At 37.4% G+C, this 10,606-nt stretch overlaps 1 protein-coding gene across 2 annotated transcripts in view; it reads left to right on the forward strand.

Moving 5' to 3' along the window:
• The window catches only part of TDRD3 (tudor domain containing 3), a 109,751-nt gene extending 108,826 nt beyond the window's left edge, over positions 1–925 (forward strand). For both annotated transcript variants that reach the window (XM_040584084.1, XM_040584085.1), the window contains one exon: positions 680–925. The gene's annotated coding sequence lies outside the window, so the exon portion shown is untranslated. The remainder of the gene's footprint in view (positions 1–679) is intronic.
• The last annotated feature ends 9,681 nt before the right edge of the window (positions 926–10,606 follow it).

The raw sequence follows: 10,606 nt of genomic DNA on the forward strand, positions 1-10,606 counted from the left end.
GCAGTGTGAAGCAGAGAACATTAACTCAGAATTTTATTAAAGTACTGCATTGAGAGCCCTTGAACTCAGTCTGGGTTGTTTAGGGTATGAGTTAAATACTGTCTTTAAACAGGTCTGTAAAATAAGACATTCCTCCTAGAGAATCAAGATATAAGAATTAGAATCTAACAATAATAAAAATACATCCTGAGCTTACACTTCCTGTATAGAATGTCCTGACAGTATGAAAAAGAAGGGGGAACAAGTAATCGGAAAGGAGTGTTTAGAAGTATCGTAGCTTTTGGAGGAGCTTGAAAGAACTGAAGAGTGTGAACTTACGGGTGCTTGGTCGTTATCTGTTTCTTGGGTGTTCCTTTGCAACAGGGCAGAATTAATCTACACCTTGTCACACTTGCTATAAAATCTGTATTGAAGTCTTTACCACTGGAGAAGCTGCAATTTTTGTGATAAGTCATTGCCAGAAAGCATTCTTTCTTTTTATTATACTGATTGTATTTATTGCATTGAAATGCAACCTTCTGATTTATTCTTTTAAAGACTTGTGTCTCTCTGAGTGCTGAAAAGCAGATACCTGCTCTTTTGGAGGAAGAAGATGAACGAACAGTAAAGCATGTGTTGCACAAAGAGCAGAGAGCTTTTATGCTTATCTACTGTATTTTTTTTTTTTTTTTTCATTTAGAAACCACCTCACAGTGGGGAGAGATTCACTGGCAGCTCCAACTCGCTGAAGACTCTAGAAGAATTGCTGTCTTTTTCCAAGTAAACAGGGTGGATCAAAGAAAGCTCATGTGAGCAGAAGGAATTTGGACCTGACATCACACGAGACTTTTTTAAAAGTTGTTAGTTATGTGAAGCTGAATACTTTTTACATGTGAGAGGCAAATTGTCATTGCTGCCATCAATAAAACCACAGTGCACTATTCTATTCTTTGCCTTGCATTCCTTTTATTGAGCCTCCATTGTTAGTTAATATAATACTAATGTATCATGATTTTTATTCATTTTGAATTGATTTTGGTTTTAATATTGTTTCTATTAAAGTAAAAGTAAAACTTACATTTTCTCAAAAGCAGACAGGGTCGGGCCTTTAATTTAGATTTGAGGCTAGCATTAGTGAAACATGTTAAAAAATTTCAGTTGATTATTGTACAGTGAAATTCTGAATAGGTTTTGACTGTTTTCCATGTTTATTTTCCAAAGTTGCTAAAGTCCAAATTACAAGTTTGCCTATTAATGTTTTTCATGATCTGTGACTGAAAAGTTGAAGGGGAGAAAAAAAAAAAATCTGTTTCAGTAGTCATTTTCTAAATAATTTTAGGTACATATTTTCTTTTTAGGAATATTTATATTACAGAAATAGAAATGTTTCTAGAAGGTACAGGAAATTAGTTTAAACAAAAAATAATGCAAGGTGCATATGAGTATTTTAAACGTAAATCTGTGTATACATGCACACATCTGCAACCTGTTGAATCGTAGGTTCTAACTTTCTTGTAACTTTAAATTCTGTTTTTATTGTTTCATAGAATTAGAATTTTTTTCACTTATTATTGATGCTTGAAAGAATCTTATGTCAAACTACTTTTCATTCCAAGCTGTATCTTTGAGACTTAAGTGATTATGACAAATAGCTGAAATTTCACTATATCTTTAGCATAGAAGCACTCAAGATCTATGTACCATGCAAATCCCTTCTAAGCTTTATTCTGACCATTTAAGATTGAAATAGCACTTATGTTTTGAGGTAGTTCTGTAAAGACAGAATTCTATCTGACATTGGTATAAATTGTACAATTAATTCTACTGAATTTCTCTCTTGAGTGCTCCTTACAAAATTCTTTTTGGATAGAACCCAGTTTATTTGGATGAAAAGAAGTTTAATATTGAGGATGTAATTGAATGTATTTGCAGTACATAATATGGATTACTGTCCGAATGCAGTCAAATCTTACCCATCATATAAATATTTTCAGGATAGTAAGGAATCAAATGGTTTGCTGCCTTAGTGGATCCTAAGCGGCTTCTTGAGAATTATAATGCAACTCACTCATAATTCTAAAGAATTTCGGAAGCTTAAGCTATGAGCTGTATTATGTTTAAGTCCTTCACTGTCAACTGGCAGACAACATATTTTGTTAGATTTAAATTAGAAACCACTTTCCAAATACTATGAATCATCCTGGTGAGTTCTGCTAAATTGTACCAGAAAATAAATAAATTGTAGATCTAATACATTGGATGTTGGATGCTTTACTTCCAGAATTATTGCTGAGACCACTGATAGCAGCTATTCAGCTTCATAAAGCAGTGCAGCCGTAGCTTCATTTGAAAAAGCAGTTTTGATTTTTCTTTGCAAATAGACTGTGCACTAAATGAGCCCTACAATCAGTGTACCAAAGCAACTTGTGAAGTCAAAATAACTTTGGTGTTCTTTTGAGCTTTCATACTTGCTGTGAACTAAATCATAAAATTCAGAAAATGCAGTCTGATGTAGTGAACTTTGAAAAATAAAGCCTACTTAAGAAAATTTTAAGACTGTAGAAATCCAATGCAGCATTCCTGTGTAGTGATTGTGGCATTCTGAAATTGTTACGTGTATCTGCAGCTGTCTCTAGGCAAATTAAATATTCAAGAATGTTGGTTTTCTTTGTAAAACAGTAGAGATGAGGTCCTGGTCTTCTCACTGGTGCTGAGGAACTGGAGAGCCAGAGTAAGCAAACAGCTGGAGAGTTTCCTTGAAAAGACCTGTTGGTTTTGTGTGCTTTATGATTCTGCAATAACTTCTCTTAAAAGCTCTGCCTATTTAGGATCTGCAGTGATTGAGTAGATAAAAACTATTTGTATCAATGTGTTCTGAAAAGCAAGAATTCATATATTTGTCCTCATTGATTCTTGTATCTGGAAACAACATGATGATGAACTAGGTATGTATATAGATTATTTTCTTGATTTGCATAATCTGTCAAAACCACAAATATAATAATTTGTCAGTCACAATGTAGTAGAGTTTATATACACAAGAACAACTTTATTTAGCTTTTATGTCCAGGAAAAGTAATCATGACTAGGAAGATCTTCAAAACTGATGTAAAAATTAACTTCTGAGTTGTCAAAAGAAAGCTCCTGAACTTTGTGGGGCAACATCCATGTGGTTAAAGAAAAAAGGCTGATGAGGAGCACTGGATCCTGATCACCCACACTATTTACTAGCTTGCTTGATTTCTGAGTCTATTTTGGAGTGTTCTTGACTAGCTGTTTCTAAGACAAACCTGTCATAAAGAACCTTTGCACTTTGCAGGTGTGACATGAGCCATCTGTGCTTCTTGACCTGTGAACCAGTAGGTCCCTGGTCCATGGCTGTCCTCACTAGGGTAATAGATACAGCTTCTGAGCATTTCTGTCTTGAATTTAGGAATGGAATTTTAATGAGATGTTTTCATTGTCCCTGGACTTGTATACAACATTTTTAGATAACAGGAATTAAAAAAAAGGCAGAATTTCTGATTTAAATTATTCTAAAAGTTATGTGCCAATGTGCCAAGTTGGTAATGCTATCATTGAATAAAATTTTATTCCCCCCCGTTGAGATATAACATCATTTTGAAACAAAGAGTGGAAATGTTCTGTGTTTCTCTTATGTGTTTTCAGAGTTTTGTTTTCATTTAAAATTCTTCCTTGGATTAACATCTTGATAGATACTCATACCTATTTTTAATATATATTAATATAGCTTTTCCTTTTGTCACTAACAGGCACTTATTAAGTCTCTGGCAACAACTGTACAAAGCATTTTGAGGATCGCTTGTCAAGGTCGCTCTTCCAAGAAACTGCTGGAATTGTCTCTGCAGAATCTCTCTGTAATGACTTGAGCCTCATGCAGATGGAATGGTTGGGAATATGGCTTTCCAAGGCAGTATTGAAGGCTGGTAGAAGGACAAATCTTACCCATGAGATGCACTTGGCATTGGATACAGAATAAGTAAAAGCTTAATGGAAGATAAAGATTTAGTTTGACGTAAATCTGAAGGTTCATTTGGAAGAGAACTCCCAAACAGCCACGCTAGCTAATGAAGGTTGGTCTGATGTTAGCCAGGTAGCTGAAAGAATTGGCAGCATAGCTTAAACAGTCCCTTTATAGCATTGAGGTTAGAGGAGACTTCATACAGAAAAATCCCCAGTGCTTTTGTGTATACAGAGGAACATATGGTTCAGAATTATTGTCTGTAGATGCTTCTTCAGGAATCCTAGTTTGATTGTCCTTTCATCACGTGACTTGATCCAGCTCCAGTAAAATCTTTAACTTTCTTGAGAACTGTATAAGCATCAAGAATGACTAATTGCACAATTTGGCTAGCTCAGTTTAGCTTTTTACTTGATACACAACTATTGAGGTGTTTTCTTGTTTTTATTTTTGTTTCTGAAAGGTTCTAGAGCAACCTATTGCAGGAGAGCAGCTACACTACAGAGGGTACTCCAGATATGTAGGCACTGACCTTCTCGTAGCATCATCAAGGCCAGGTTGGATGGGGCTTTGAGCAGCCTGGACTCCAGTGGAAGGTGAACCTGCCTGTGGCAGGGGGGTTGGAACTAGATGATTTTTATGGTCCTTTCCAACCCAAACCATTCTATGATATTTCTATGGAAAGCTTTCTGTATTGGTAATACTGTTCAAAGCACTAGTAAAAGACTCCCAATTGCCTTTTTGGGTTTGATATTAATTTCATATCAGTTGCATATATTGGTCTGTTCTGGCTTTAAATTCCAATTTTGTTTTGGGAATGATTACAAATAATTTAAAAGTAAAGATAAAAATTACATCAATACTTAATTTTCCTCACAAGGTTGAGAGACCATAAAAAGTCAGTTTCCTTGCAAATACATGGGCTGTCGAGGGCCACAATTATATTCTCAAAATTATGGTTGCATAAGTGAAACCAGAATCTAATATATATTAAAAATAAATCTTACATGTATTCAAATACATAGAAACTGTGGGAAGGCAAATGATTAGGTGTATAATAGCAACATAGCACTATAGGTGTTCTAAAAAAATTCTGCAACTGCTTCTAAGGAAAATGTTTGCAGTCATATTATAGTGCCTTGTAATATTTCATGCAGCTTGACTAATTATTTCTATCTTAAAATGGATGCATAGATAAGTACTGTGCAGAAGATATGTAGTTTTCAGGCAGTTTAGTATGTCATGGGATCTGGAATGCTTTGCTTTTATACCATATATTTCTAAACTGCAAAGGTTAAAGAACATAAATATTTTATACTTGGTTTACAGTCAATGTAGTATTCATCCCAAGTATATTCTGTAAGTGACTAGATACATGGCTATGCCTCTGCTAAAACAGCTGTAATCTTACATGTCTGTGCACACGTTTAAATCTCTACCATCGATTTTGTGCTGATTATTTTTGTGTAGCTATTTAGAAAAGGAATTCAGTTTGTTTACAATAATAATAAAAGTAAAAAGCAGAATAAATAAGGAATGCTCTATCATTTTGACATGCCACAAATTAAACATTGAGTGGGTTTTATACTGAGGGACTAGAATAGCATATGCAAGTGTTCCATGTGCTATTTGAATGTTTGAAATAGCTTTCTTCAAAAGTGAAATATTTTAATGTGTGAATTTGATATGCCCCAATTAAAAAAAGATTTAATGCCAGTTTAATTGATGGGATAAGGCAGATGATCTACTCTGGCATTTCACTGCTTTTGACATATCAGTATCCTTGGGTATATTATGATCAAATGCTCCCAATAATAGGTATTCTTGAGCCCAGCTATTAAGTGTGGTTTTTACTTCACTTGGGTGGATTAAAATGTATATCAAAACTTTATTTAGCATTGTACATGGCAGAGTTGAGATAATGTCATGCAGACGTTAATCAGGAGTAGGAGTTATACCTAAGTTTCAGCGTACTACAGCTGCAGAAATGACAATAGGATTCAACATGTGCTGCTCCATTTTACTTAGTTGCCTAACTTTGAACTCTCATTTTCAGAAGGAAAAATAACGAATAAATTCTTGCAGCTCTACATAAAACACTGAAAATGTGACAGACTTTAAAAAAAGAAGTTGATGCCTACTGCATCTATAGAAAGAAATAAAGTTGCAAGAGTCATGAAATGTGAAAATGTGCTATGCACATCAGCCAAGAACCTTTGCACTCGGTGGTTGTGGAATATGGCATTTTTTCCAAAATATTAAAGGTCTTAAAAATTCTGATATAGAATGTCATATTTGAAAAGAACCGACCCCAGCATTTCATTCAGTCTCTGTACTCTATGAGAAACCTGGCTTTAGTTGCCTCTGGCACTCTAGCTTTCTCACAGTGCTTTGCAAGGAGCCAGACAGCAGCTGGGAATCTCAGATAGAAGTTGATAGACAGGTTACTGACAGTGGTTTATGAGTTCCTTCTAACCATGTGGGCAGCTGTACCCTGCTTGGAAAGCATGGAAGATGCTGAGACACTGTGGTTAAATAGTTGTTAAGGAGGAATGCTACATCGTTAACATGTTGCAAACTGGAGTTGTGTGTACTTGAACAAGAACATGAAAGGTGGGAAAAATAACTTTAAATGGTGATACAGTAACATTTTTGCCAAATAAAGTATGCCATCTGCAAAGCACTTAGCATCTTGAAATGCAGCCACGAATGGGTAGAATGTACAGTATTTACAGAAATAATATAAATTTACAGAAATAATATAAAAATTAAGATTCTTTGAATGTGTCATCCATGTTGCACCATTTGTTTGACTTTTCTGTTTTGCAATAGGGTCATTATTTTGATGTGTATGTTAAGAAGGCCTTTAACACTGTTTACCTAAGGTGGTAGGTAAGATGCTGTTATTTTCTAGTAGTCCAATAAAAATAGTCTGCCACTAGATTATTTGTTTTCTCTTTTCGTTGATGGTTAGAAATAACAATAGCTACATATTGTTGTTTCCTTGATGGTCATGGACACTGATCTTTTAGTAAGAGCAGGCCCTATAGCCTCTTACGGAGGAACTGGGGGGCCATGCTGAACCCTAGCCAATCTGTGTAACTGAATTTGTGTCCTCATCCGACCAAAACATTGATGTGTCCTCCTGTAATTTTGTACCTCCTACTGTAGAGAAACATTAGTGAATGGTGAGTCACATTGTTTCTTTGTTAGGTGCAATTACATTCTCTTTGTGGAACAAGTGTGCACGGGGTCATCCATATGTATCTCAAGAAAAATGTGTGTCCAGAGTGTTTATCTGAACCACACTGTTCAGTTGGGCCATTTCTGACCTGTAGTCTGTAAACTCATAACCATTGCATTAGCTGTTTCTGTGACTTTTCCCTAGGTAACATAACACCTACAATTCAAAGCTGGCGTAATGCAGAATAATAATGAAAATTGGTTTGGTTTTGCTATGTTGCTTTTTCCTAGGGGGGAAAAAAAAAAAAAAAAAAAGGCAAAACAGAGTACTGTAAAACAGGGAAAAGGGTTTTGGCAGGGGATTAACTAGGCAGGATTGATACTACTATGTACTTTTGTCTCAGATCCTTTCATCAAAGACTGCTTGTCAGTACTACTTTACATTACAGTGCCACACTTTTAAGGCAGTTCTGACTTTCATCACATAGGCTGTGGGCTTTTATCCAGATATTCCTTCAACATAGCAAATAGGAATCTCCTGAGTCCTCTGCATATAAGAACTTTGTTAATTTTTGTGGAGATTGATTAACTTAGTTCTTTCGTAAAATTCCTTAGCTCTTGAAGGAGCTCTAGCTGTTATTCCCAATTATTCCTATTACCAGATTTTTAGAGAATTAAATTCCTCAGAAAGCTAAAAATCTTCTAATTACAGCCTAAATGTATTCAGTTATACACACTGGTGCTTGTGTCGCCATTGACCTTGACTTTAAAGTGCTCTTATCTGACCCTTGGGGTAGTTGTGAACTGTGCTGAGTGAAGGCATGGAAGAACAATATTCTGCAAATCCCCTTCGATGACCATTTGTGGTGTGGCAGCATGCTGTCACAGAAGGTTCTATGACTTACGTGGTCCTTCATGCTTATACTGTGTGCAGTAATTTGTTCAGCTGTACGTGCCTTCATTGAATTGATGAATGCTTTAAACTTGTAGTTTCATGTGCCTTCCTTCTAGTGATCAGGGAAAAAGACTATGATATTACAGAACAGCTCAGGTTAGAGGGGACCTCAGGAAGTGTATCTCTAGGCCAGCCTTCTCATGACAGGGTTATAAGATTGCGCAGGGCTTTATTCTGTCAGGTCTTGAAAACGTTTGGGGATGCAGATGTGTAACCTTTCAGTGCAACCTGCTACAGTGCTTGACTGACTGCCCTCATGGGGAAAAATGTCTTTCCTTACAGGCTGAGCCTGTCCTGTTTCAGTGCCTGCTCACTGTCTTTTGTCCTCCTGCCGTGCACCACTGTGAAGAGCCTGGCCCTGTCTTGATAAATCTGCCTACGGGAAGGCTGCTGCTAGATGCCCCGCAGCTGTCTCTTTTCCAGGCTCAACAAGCCCCATTTCCTGGGCCTCTCTTCAGGGGGCAAGGATCATTGCAGTATAGCTCTCCACTGAACTCATTGCAATTTATTGATGTCTTCCTTATATTGCCAAATCCAAAACTGTATGTGATATTCTAGGGTGGGGTCTAATGAGTCCTCAGTGATGAAGGACGATGGTTTCCCTTGATCTGCTGCTTGTGCTCCTGTCGATACAGCCCAGGATATTGTTCACCTGCCTTGCTGCCTGAGCATATCACTGGCTTGTATTCAGCTTGCTGTCTACTAGTACCCATGGGTCTTTTTCCACAGAGCTGCTCCCCAGTCAGTCAGTGCCCAGCCTGTAGCACTACAAGGGGTTCTTCCTTCCCAGGTGTTGGACCTTTTATTTGTCCTTTGTTTCACGAGATTCCTGTCAGCCCATTCCTCCAGCCTGTCTAGGTCTGCCTGAATGGTAGCCCTGTCTTCAACCATCTAATCTTTTCTCTTCCCACCCCACCTCCAGTTTGGTATCATTGCAAACTTTATGAGTAACTACTTCATAGCCTCTTTCAGGTCGGCGGTGAAGATGTTAAACAGGACAGATCCCAGGGCAGGCCTCTGTGGTACTCCTGTGGTTACTAACCTCCAGGCCAGTAGGTTTGTTGGTCTTCCGCAAAGACATAGCGTATCAGCACTTGGTGACTGCTCAGGTCCTGGAATCATCTTCTGTCTCCTTAATCCTTGGATTAAAGGATTACAAAGGAACTTGGTAGGACAAGGCTTAGTTAGTTAAATAATTACCTCTTTTTATTACTAACTGGGGGCTTGTCAAAGAGTAATGATCTGTGCTTCAAAAGACAAGTGAAACCTTTGCTCAGTAAGAGGGATCTGCTGTCAGACTATATGGCAGGGAGTACCTTTTGCTGCAGCATGCCATGTGATAGTTATTATTCTAATTACAATTTCCATGCATTTTTTCCATCTTACGAAGTCTCATCTTGTACAGTCTTAGGAAGATCAAAAAATAGGCTATTTTAAAAATAATTTAAAGAAAGCAAAGGTAAGGATATAATTGTGACAGAGAGAATGGCCTGGATTGTATAATCTGTAAACTTGGCTGATCTAATGCTGCTACTGTGAATTTGCTCTAATATGTTTCTAAAATAGTTTGACTCATACTCTTTGTATGCCAGATGACTGTTGCTCGGAGCAAAACCATGCTCTGCTGGCAGATATTGGGAGTTTTGCATCAACCTGCTGATGTTTCTTGACAAGGTGTTGACCTGACTGCTTGTTAAACTCCACCCTGAATATAAAGACAGATGAAGAATTGAGTACACCTGACACAGAAACTCAGACTATAGTAACTGAGCCTGGGGAAGAAGAGGCTGCTTATTATGTAGATGTTATCAGTATGAAGCAACTTCTTTATCTTAAATATGCTGTTTGGAGTGCTTTGAAGTAGGGCAGGGAAGCCATCTGCTGACAGCAATAAGTTATGTAGTATGGTGGCATCCAGAAGCAAAATGGTCTATGCTGTCAGAGTAAAATCTCTGTGCTCGCTACTTGTGTTTCCAGTGTGGAATAGAAATTAGTGTCAGGAGCAGGGCTGGCCTTGAGCACAAGATGAACAAAGTCTGACGAACATTGACTTGGCAACAGAAAGACTGGACTAATGAGTCTATTCCCAGCAGCAGGACCTGAGGAACATGGAGCTCCTGGCATGGTCTCCAAACTGCCTTCAAAGAAACTCGGAACTGGACAAATAAAAAGGGTCAGCATATCCTGAAGCGCCCATTTAATGAAAAATAAATGCTTATTTTCTCCAGGACTTGCTTTCAATGGGTATGTTTTATTGCTAACAGTTACTAGCAGGAGCTGTAACATATCTGTTTATCCCATAAAACCTGGCATAGACTGTGCTGGTTACAGAGTAATCTGAAAGATCAGAATATCTTTTTTTCTGTTAGATTGCCACATCACTTCAGGTACATCTCCTCCTCTGAGTTTGCCTGTGGAATGCAGAATTAAAGCATCACCTGACGATTTATGTGACAGTACATTTTGAAGCCTCTACATTTATTGAGCTTTTTTTGGTTCAGTTCCTC

The sequence above is a fragment of the Falco naumanni genome, chromosome 2 (assembly GCF_017639655.2).
Source record: "Falco naumanni isolate bFalNau1 chromosome 2, bFalNau1.pat, whole genome shotgun sequence".
NCBI classification, from domain to species: Eukaryota; Metazoa; Chordata; class Aves; order Falconiformes; family Falconidae; genus Falco; species Falco naumanni.